At 40.6% G+C, this 8,310-nt stretch overlaps 17 non-coding genes and 6 pseudogenes across 17 annotated transcripts; all 23 read right to left on the bottom strand.

The window, feature by feature from the left end:
- Nucleotides 1-2,812: 2,812 nt before the first annotated feature.
- Nucleotides 2,813-2,931, bottom strand: LOC135059709 (5S ribosomal RNA). The gene has a single exon (XR_010246110.1). It is a non-coding gene; the product is annotated as a 5S ribosomal RNA (ribosomal RNA).
- Nucleotides 2,932-3,232: 301 nt separating this feature from the next.
- Nucleotides 3,233-3,351, bottom strand: LOC134885751 (5S ribosomal RNA). Its single transcript, XR_010169858.1, has one exon. It is a non-coding gene; the product is annotated as a 5S ribosomal RNA (ribosomal RNA).
- Nucleotides 3,352-3,458: 107 nt separating this feature from the next.
- LOC135069852 (5S ribosomal RNA) lies at nucleotides 3,459-3,577 on the bottom strand. The gene has a single exon (XR_010256033.1). It is a non-coding gene; the product is annotated as a 5S ribosomal RNA (ribosomal RNA).
- Nucleotides 3,578-3,684: 107 nt separating this feature from the next.
- On the bottom strand, nucleotides 3,685-3,803 carry LOC134887233 (5S ribosomal RNA; annotated as a pseudogene).
- Nucleotides 3,804-3,910: 107 nt separating this feature from the next.
- LOC134900825 (5S ribosomal RNA) lies at nucleotides 3,911-4,029 on the bottom strand. Its single transcript, XR_010174329.1, has one exon. It is a non-coding gene; the product is annotated as a 5S ribosomal RNA (ribosomal RNA).
- A 107-nt stretch (nucleotides 4,030-4,136) lies between these two features.
- LOC135060701 (5S ribosomal RNA) lies at nucleotides 4,137-4,255 on the bottom strand. The gene has a single exon (XR_010247094.1). It is a non-coding gene; the product is annotated as a 5S ribosomal RNA (ribosomal RNA).
- A 107-nt stretch (nucleotides 4,256-4,362) lies between these two features.
- Nucleotides 4,363-4,481, bottom strand: LOC134900827 (5S ribosomal RNA). The gene has a single exon (XR_010174331.1). It is a non-coding gene; the product is annotated as a 5S ribosomal RNA (ribosomal RNA).
- A 106-nt stretch (nucleotides 4,482-4,587) lies between these two features.
- Nucleotides 4,588-4,706, bottom strand: LOC135066788 (5S ribosomal RNA). Its single transcript, XR_010253028.1, has one exon. It is a non-coding gene; the product is annotated as a 5S ribosomal RNA (ribosomal RNA).
- Nucleotides 4,707-4,813: 107 nt separating this feature from the next.
- LOC134887682 (5S ribosomal RNA) lies at nucleotides 4,814-4,932 on the bottom strand (annotated as a pseudogene).
- Nucleotides 4,933-5,038: 106 nt separating this feature from the next.
- Nucleotides 5,039-5,157, bottom strand: LOC134895167 (5S ribosomal RNA; annotated as a pseudogene).
- Nucleotides 5,158-5,264: 107 nt separating this feature from the next.
- LOC135067844 (5S ribosomal RNA) lies at nucleotides 5,265-5,383 on the bottom strand. The gene has a single exon (XR_010254053.1). It is a non-coding gene; the product is annotated as a 5S ribosomal RNA (ribosomal RNA).
- A 107-nt stretch (nucleotides 5,384-5,490) lies between these two features.
- LOC134902018 (5S ribosomal RNA) lies at nucleotides 5,491-5,609 on the bottom strand. Its single transcript, XR_010175496.1, has one exon. It is a non-coding gene; the product is annotated as a 5S ribosomal RNA (ribosomal RNA).
- A 107-nt stretch (nucleotides 5,610-5,716) lies between these two features.
- LOC135067462 (5S ribosomal RNA) lies at nucleotides 5,717-5,835 on the bottom strand. Its single transcript, XR_010253675.1, has one exon. It is a non-coding gene; the product is annotated as a 5S ribosomal RNA (ribosomal RNA).
- Nucleotides 5,836-5,942: 107 nt separating this feature from the next.
- Nucleotides 5,943-6,061, bottom strand: LOC135062292 (5S ribosomal RNA). Its single transcript, XR_010248645.1, has one exon. It is a non-coding gene; the product is annotated as a 5S ribosomal RNA (ribosomal RNA).
- Nucleotides 6,062-6,167: 106 nt separating this feature from the next.
- On the bottom strand, nucleotides 6,168-6,286 carry LOC135065370 (5S ribosomal RNA). Its single transcript, XR_010251652.1, has one exon. It is a non-coding gene; the product is annotated as a 5S ribosomal RNA (ribosomal RNA).
- Nucleotides 6,287-6,393: 107 nt separating this feature from the next.
- Nucleotides 6,394-6,512, bottom strand: LOC134901126 (5S ribosomal RNA). The gene has a single exon (XR_010174619.1). It is a non-coding gene; the product is annotated as a 5S ribosomal RNA (ribosomal RNA).
- A 300-nt stretch (nucleotides 6,513-6,812) lies between these two features.
- Nucleotides 6,813-6,931, bottom strand: LOC134900909 (5S ribosomal RNA). Its single transcript, XR_010174410.1, has one exon. It is a non-coding gene; the product is annotated as a 5S ribosomal RNA (ribosomal RNA).
- A 106-nt stretch (nucleotides 6,932-7,037) lies between these two features.
- LOC134892323 (5S ribosomal RNA) lies at nucleotides 7,038-7,156 on the bottom strand (annotated as a pseudogene).
- A 107-nt stretch (nucleotides 7,157-7,263) lies between these two features.
- Nucleotides 7,264-7,382, bottom strand: LOC135066800 (5S ribosomal RNA). Its single transcript, XR_010253040.1, has one exon. It is a non-coding gene; the product is annotated as a 5S ribosomal RNA (ribosomal RNA).
- A 107-nt stretch (nucleotides 7,383-7,489) lies between these two features.
- Nucleotides 7,490-7,608, bottom strand: LOC134902127 (5S ribosomal RNA). The gene has a single exon (XR_010175601.1). It is a non-coding gene; the product is annotated as a 5S ribosomal RNA (ribosomal RNA).
- A 107-nt stretch (nucleotides 7,609-7,715) lies between these two features.
- On the bottom strand, nucleotides 7,716-7,834 carry LOC134891727 (5S ribosomal RNA; annotated as a pseudogene).
- Nucleotides 7,835-7,941: 107 nt separating this feature from the next.
- On the bottom strand, nucleotides 7,942-8,060 carry LOC135066812 (5S ribosomal RNA). Its single transcript, XR_010253051.1, has one exon. It is a non-coding gene; the product is annotated as a 5S ribosomal RNA (ribosomal RNA).
- A 107-nt stretch (nucleotides 8,061-8,167) lies between these two features.
- LOC134892873 (5S ribosomal RNA) lies at nucleotides 8,168-8,286 on the bottom strand (annotated as a pseudogene).
- Nucleotides 8,287-8,310: the final 24 nt, after the last annotated feature.

Below are 8,310 nucleotides of genomic sequence, written 5' to 3' on the forward strand. Positions count from 1 at the left end.
CCTTCTGTGATTTTTAAAAAATCAGAGAACCTCACACAACAACTAGCCCCCAGTCTGTTCATAGACAAGAGACGGGGGGTTGGTGACAGCCGTAACTCCACATCTGCCTGGTTAACAACTAAACCGTATGGCTGCTTTAGATGTGGCCTAGGCAGTTGTATAACATGTTTATTTATTCAGAACAATACACATGGGTTTACATCTGCCATGGGAGAGGAACATCCGATAAAATCATTTATTAATTGTAACAGCGAGTATGTTATCTATATGTTAGTTTGCCCCTGTGGCCTCCAATATATAGGGAGGACCACACGCAAACTCAGAGTTCGTTTTTTGGAACACAGGCGCAACATCCTCAAGGGCTTCCTCAAACATGGGATTTCAAGGCATTTCCTTCAATCCCATAATCAGGACCCTAAAGGCCTAGTAATTGTGGGTATTGAAACTATTAGTACCACAGTCAGAGGGGGAGACAGGTTTGGCAGATTATGTCGCAGGGAGAACTTCTGGATACATCGGTTGCGGACCCTCAGTCCTGAGGGCCTCAACGAATATATCGAAATTGATCCATAACATATGCTTAGAACACCGACCTCTCCCCCCCTCCCTTCCCTGTATACTTTTCCTTCTCTTCTCCACCTTTTCCTTATTTATTCTTTCATTTTTCCACTAGTTATTTGCAGTTTTATATCTGCCACTGTGTCAATTGTCCTCTCTGCTTTCCCTCATTATATAGGGAAATCTTGGGTCTCTTTCCACATCTGCTTTTGCTCTCTATGCAGACCACATATTTATGGACCGTTAGAGTATTATAAACGACTAGTGATCCCCCCACCCATGTAAAAGGAGTGGTAGAGGTACATCATATATAGTCCCCTTCTTTAGCATAATCACGGTTATCTGAATAGGGTCAACACTAAAAAATCTTTGGGCTTAGCATGCTTTGTCTCCTTTGTTTATACGTTCATTCTACTTAGTCTTAACTAGTGATTTTTGATTTTTATTTTTTTATTTATATTAGCTATATATTTGCTGTATGGATATATATATAATTTTTTAATATCCATATATGCCTATATATATATATTTTTTATGTTAATGAACTTTCTTATACATTTCACACTGAATTCATGTGGTGATCTTTATTATAGCTGTCACAGCAATGATTAAAAACAAAAAAATTATAATAAATAAAAAACATAATTAATGAATAATAAACAAAATATGAAAGATAAATATTAAATAACAATAAATAATTAACATAAACAACAACAAGTTGAATTATTTGAATGATTATTTAAGTAATCATGCCGATTTTTATTTTATTTTATTTATATTGTGCTTATATTTTATTATATATATATATATATATATTGTCTATATGTATTTTTTATTTTTATTTTTTTTATTTTTTTATATTTTTTCATATATATTTTTTTATTTACATATTAACTCCGCCATTGTCTCATATTGTTGTATATTGTTTTAACACAGTGTTTTTTAATAAGCTCTTACAAACAGTCACCATGGAGAGAGAGAGCCTCCTCCTAACTGTTGTTTGAAATAGGTCTTTAATTAGTATAAAAGCAGCCAAAGGTGTCCTTGAAGGGATTTTCTTGTAACACGTTAATTACTGATTGTGCCGACTGAATTGAATAAACATGTGGGCAATTTAGTATGAACATCTTAAATAGAGTGCACACAGTATTGGAGTCATCTTTGAAAAAGTCACGGGTCACGTGACGAAACGCGTCAGGACTCCTCCCCCGTTTGCCTCACTGACCGATCATTGTCTCTGACACTCTCCGGACGGCTCTGCTACATTTCCCACGGGATTAATCAGCACGATAGCCAGGACAGGACACAGCCGAATTTCCTCTCCGCACAGTGCCAGTGGTTACCAGCAGCCTCTCTCCCCCACATATCCTACGGACGGTGCCAGTCCAGGGAGATCGAGGCGTTCCACCAAGGTACTCTCTCTGCAGCGGGTTCCCTCCAACAGCAGTCACACACCTGTTCTTCCCCACAGACTGCAACGGGCGGTGCACGCCCAGGGACAGCAGGTTTAACAGTGGGACCCCGGCTAGCACGGCCAGTGCTTCAAAATTCTGCAGCTTCATTTGAGTTTTCTGGCTTCACCCGAGGACGCTCGGGACCAGCCAGCCTACCGGAGAGGTAATCAATTATTTTACCAACACCTGTCATCGGCTCCTGGAACTCTGAGACGTTACATAACATAGCTCTTGAATTCAGAGCGAGTGAGTGCATTCTACATCCATTAACTCTTTTCTTTACATCGTAACAATTGTGTCTGAATATACACTCAACATTGTTGAATAGATAGCCTGAAGATCTGATTGCAACAATTGTTACCACTATATTGCTGCTAGTTATCTAGCTGACATCTGCAATTTGATGTGAATGTAGAATAGCTCTTGGCAATAGAATTGCAGTGAGGATAAAGGGTTTTATGATAAGATATAGATTTGGTTTATTGTACAATTTTTACTGTATTATAATAAATATATTTTTACATTCAAAAAATCCCCAAGGACACCTTGGTTGTTATTTAATTTTAGATCACAGGGTCAGTGAGTGTTGAGCGCTTCTATTCTATATCCACTTTTCTTTAGTTTATCAATCTAGGAGTAACTCACTACTCCTTATAGAAGCGCACACACCTCTGACACTTGGGATCTTATTTTCAAGTTATAAGCTATTTCGCTTAATTTATTAGAGGAATAGAGACACATCGGCGCAGCAAAATTTCTCTTCTTCTTTCATCAACAGAACGGTGTTGGCAGTATAAAAATATCTACAGCACCTTGTATTCCCAGGTGGTCTCCCATCCAAGTACTAACCAGGCCCAACACTGCTTAGCTTCCAAGATCAGATGAGATTGGGCGTATCCAGTGTGGTGTTGCTGTAGATCAGTGTTTCCCAACCGCGGTCCTCAAGGCACACTAACAGTCCTGGTTTTAGTGAAAGCCAGGCTTGAACACAGGTGATTTAATTAGTACCTAAGTTATTTTGATTTAACCATCTGTGCTGAAGCCTGGATATCACTAAAACCTGCACTGTTGGTGTGCCTTGAGGACCGCGGTTGGGAATGCCTGCTGTAGATGAACTTTTCTGGTTTCTGTTAGAACTTTTCTACTTCTAACTACTGGTTCATAAATGAATACATTTGAAAATGGAATGCATCAACAGAACGGTGTTGGCAGTATAAAAATATCTACAGCACCTTGTATTCCTAGGTGGTCTCACATCCAAGTACTAACCAGGCCCAACACTGCTTAGCTTCCAAGATCAGATGAGATTGGGCGTATCCAGTGTGGTGTGGCTGTAGATGAGCTTTGTGGTTTCTGTTAGAACTTTTCTACTTCTAACTACTGGTTCATAAATGAAAACGTTTGAAAATGGAATGCATCAACAGACCGGTGTTGGCAGTATAAAAATATCTACAGCACCTTGTACTCCCAGGTGGTCTCCCATCCAAGTACTAACCAGGCCCAACACTGCTTAGCTTCCAAGATCAGATGAGATTGGGCGTATCCAGTGTGCTGTGGCTGTAGATGAGCTTTGCTGTTTCTGTTAGAACTTTTCTACTTCTAACTACTGGTTCATAAATGAATACGTTTGAAAATGGACTGCATCAACAGAATGGTGTTGGCAGTATAAAAATATCTACAGCACCTTGTATTACCGGGTGGTCTCCCATCCAAGTACTAACCAGGCCCAACACTGCTTAGCTTCCAAGATCAGATGAGATTGGGCGTATCCAGTGTGGTGTTGCTGTAGATGAACTTTCTGGTTTCTGTTAGAACTTTTCTACTTCTAACTACTGGTTCATAAATGAATACGTTTGAAAATGGAATGCATCAACAGAACGGTGTTGGTAGTATAAAAATATCTACAGCACCTTGTATTCCCAGGTGGTCTCCCATCCAAGTACTAACCAGGCCCAACACTGCTTAGCTTCCAAGATCAGATGAGATTGGGCGTATCCAGTGCGGTGTGGCTGTAGATGAGCTTTGTGGTTTCTGTTAGAACTTTTCTACTTCTAACTACTGGTTCATAAATTAATACGTTTGAAAATGGAATGCATCAACAGAACGGTGTTGGCAGTATAAAAATATCTACAGCACCTTGTATTCCCAGGTGGTCTCCCATCCAAGTACTAACCAGGCCCAACACTGCTTAGCTTCCAAGATCAGATGAGATTGGGCGTATCCAGTGTAGTGTGGCTGTAGATGAGCTTTGTGGTTTCTGTTAGAACTTTTCTACTTCTAACTACTGGTTCATAAATTAATACGTTTGAAAATGGAATGCATCAACAGAACGGTGTTGGCAGTATAAAAATATCTACAGCACCTTGTATTCCCAGGTGGTCTCCCATCCAAGTACTAACCAGGCCCAACACTGCTTAGCTTCCAAGATCAGATGAGATTGGGCGTATCCAGTGCGGTGTGGCTGTAGATGAGCTTTGTGGTTTCTGTTAGAACTTTTCTACTTCTAACTACTGGTTCATAAATGAATACGTTTGAAAATGGAATGCATCAATAGAACGGTGTTGGCAGTAAAAAATATCTACAGCACCTTGTATTCCCAGGTGGTCTCCCATCCAAGTACTAACCAGGCCCAACACTGCTTAGCTTCCAAGATCAGATGAGATTGGGCGTATCCAGTGTGGTGTGGCTGTAGATGAGCTTTGTGGTTTCTATTTGAACTTTTCTACTTCTAACTACTGGTTCATAAATGAATACGTTTTAAAATGGAATGCATCAACAGAACGGTGTTGGCAGTATAAAATTATCTACAGCACCTTGTATTCCCAGGTGGTCTCTCATCCAAGTACTAACCATGCCCAACACTGCTTAGCTTCCAAGATCAGATGAGATTGGGCGTATCCAGTGTGGTGTGGCTGTAGATGAGCTTTATGGTTTCTGTTTGAACTTTTCTACTTCTAACTTCTGGTTCATAAATGAATACATTTGAAAATTGAATGCATCAACAGAACGGTGTTGGCAGTATAAAATATCTACAGCACCTTGTAATCCCAGGTGGTCTCCCATCCAAATACTAACCAGGCCCAACACTGCTTAGCTTCCAAGATCAGATGAGATTGGGCGTATCCACTGTGTTTTGGCTGTAGATGAGCTTTGTGGTTTCTGTTAGAACTTTTCTACTTCTAACTACTGGTTCATAAATGAATACATTTGAAAATAGAATGCATCAACAGAACGGTGTTGGCAGTATAAAAATATCTACAGCACCTTGTATTCCCAGGTGGTCTCCCATCCAAGTACTAACCAGGCCCAACACTGCTTAGCTTCCAAGATCAGATGAGATTGGGCGTATGCAGTTTGGTGTGGCTGTAGATGAACTTTGTGGTTTCTGTGAGAACTTTTCTACTTCTAACTACTGGTTCATAAAAGAATACGTTTGAAAATGGAATGCATCAACAGAACGGTGTTGGCAGTATAAAAATATCTACAGCACCTTGTATTCCCAGGTGGTCTCCCATCCAAGTACTAACCAGGCCCAACACTGTTTAGCTTCCAAGATCAGATGAGATTGGGCGTATCCAGTGTGGTGTGGCTGTAGATGAGCTTTGTGGTTTCTGTTTGAACTTTTCTACTTCTAACTACTGGTTCATAAATGAATACGTTTTAAAATGGAATGCATCAACAGAACGGTGTTGGCAGTATAAAAATATCTACAGCACGTTGTATTCCCAGGTGGTCTCCCATCCAAGTACTAACCAGGCCCAACACTGCTTAGCTTCCAAGATCAGATGAGATTGGGCGTATCCAGTGTGGTGTGGCTGTAGATGAGCTTTGTAGTTTCTGTTAGAACTTTTCTACTTCTAACTACTGGTTCATAAATGAATTCGTTTGAAAATGGAATGCATCAACAGAACGGTGTTGGCAGTATAAAAATATCTACAGCACCTTGTATTCCCAGGTGGTCTCCCATCCAAGTACTAACCAGGCCCAACACTGCTTAGCTTCCAAGATCAGATGAGATTGGACGTATCCAGTGTGGTGTGGCTGTAGATGAACTTTTGGTTTCTGTTAGAACTTTTCTACTTCTAACTACTGGTTCATAAATGAATACGTTTGAAAATGGAATGCATCAACAGAACGGTGTTGGCAGTATAAAAATATCTACAGCACCTCGTATTCCCAGGTGGTCTCCCATCCAAGTACTAACCAGACCCAACACTGCTTAGCTTCCAAGATCAGATGAGATTGGGCGTATCCAGTGTGGTGTTGCTGTAGATGAACTTTCTGGTTTCTGTTAGAACTTTTCTACTTCTAACAACTGGTTCATAAATGAATACGTTTTAAAATGGAATGCATCAACAGAACGGTGTTGGCAGTATAAAAATATCTACAGCACCTTGTATTCCCAGGTGGTCTCCCATCCAAGTACTAAACAGGCCCAACACTGCTTAGCTTCCAAGATCAGATGAGATTGGGCGTATCCAGTGTGGTGTGGCTGTAGATGAGCTTTGTGGTTTCTGTTAGAACTTTTCTACTTCTAACTCAGGCATTCCCAACCACGGTACTCAAGGCACACCAACAGTGCAGGTTTTAGTGATATCAAGGCTGCAGCACAGATGGTTAAATCAAAATAATTTAGCTACTAATTAAGTCACCTGTGCTGAAGCCTGGATATCACAAAAACCTGCACTGTTAGTGTGCCTTGAGGACCGTGGTTGGGAATGCCTGTTCTAACTACTGGTTCATAAATGAATTTGTTTGAAAATGGAATGCATCAACAGAACGGTGTTGGCAGTATAAAATTATCTACAGCACCTTGTATTCCCAGGCGGTCTCCCATCCAAGTACTAACCAGGCCCAACACTGCTTAGCTTCCAAGATCAGATGAGATTGGGCGTATCCAGTGTGGTGTGGCTGTAGATGAGCTTTATGGTTTCTGTTTGAACTTTTCTACTTCTAACTACTGGTTCATAAATGAATACATTTGAAAATTGAATGCATCAACAGAACGGTGTTGGCAGTATAAAATATCTACAGCACCTTGTATTTCCAGGTGGTCTCCCATCCAAGTACTAACCAGGCCCAACACTGCTTAGCTTCCAAGATCAGATGAGATTGGGCGTATCCACTGTGTTGTGGCTGTAGATGAGCTCTGTGGTTTCTGTTAGAACTTTTCTACTTCTAACTACTGGTTCATAAATGAATACGTTTGAAAATAGAATGCATCAACAGAACGGTGTTGGCAGTATAAAAATATCTACAGCACCTTGTATTCCCAGGTGGTCTCCCATCCAAGTACTAACCAGGCCCAACACTGCTTAGCTTCCAAGATCAGATGAGATTGGGCGTATCCAGTGTGGTGTGGCTGTAGATGAACTTTGTGGTTTCTGTTAGAACTTTTCTACTTCTAACTACTGGTTCATAAAAGAATACGTTTGAAAATGGAATGCATCAACAGAACGGTGTTGGCAGTATAAAATTATCTACAGCACCTTGTATTCCCAGGTGGTCTCCCATCCAAGTACTAACCAGGCCCAACACTGCTTAGCTTCCAAGATCAGATGAGATTGGGCGTATCCAGTGTGGTGTGGCTGTAAATGAACTTTGTGGTTTCTGTTAGAACTTTTCTACTTCTAACTACTGGTTCATAAATAAATACGTTTTAAAATGGAATGCATCAACAGAACGGTGTTGGTAGTATAAAAATATCTACAGCACCTTGTATTCCCAGGTGGTCTCCCGTCCAAGTACTAACCAGGCCTAACTCTGCTTAGCTTCCAAGATCAGATGAGATTGGGCGTATCCAGTGTGGCTTGGCTGTAGATGAGCTTTATGATTGCTGTTAGAACTTTTCTACTTCTAACTACTGGTTCATAAATGAATACGTTTGAAAATGGAATGCATCAACAGAACGGTGTTGGCAGTATAAAATTATCTACAGCACCTTGTATTCCCAGGTGGTCTCCCATCCAAGTACTAACCAGGCCCAACACTGCTTAGCTTCCAAGATCAGATGAGATTGGGCGTATCCAGTGTGGTGTGGCTGTAGATTAACTTTGTGGTTTCTGTTATAACTTTTCTACTTCTAACTACTGGTTCATAAATGAATACGTTTTAAAATGGAATGCATCAACAGAACGGTGTTGGCAGTATAAAATTATCTACAGCACCTTGTATTCCCAGGTGGTCTCCCATCCAAGTACTAATCAGGCCCAACACTGCTTAGCTTCCAAGATGAGATGAGATTGGGCATATCCAGTGTGGTGTGACTGTAGAAGAGCTTTATGGTTTCTGTTAGTAC

Source organism: Pseudophryne corroboree, chromosome 3 (genome assembly GCF_028390025.1).
Source record: "Pseudophryne corroboree isolate aPseCor3 chromosome 3, aPseCor3.hap2, whole genome shotgun sequence".
Lineage (NCBI taxonomy): Eukaryota > Metazoa > Chordata > Amphibia > Anura > Myobatrachidae > Pseudophryne > Pseudophryne corroboree.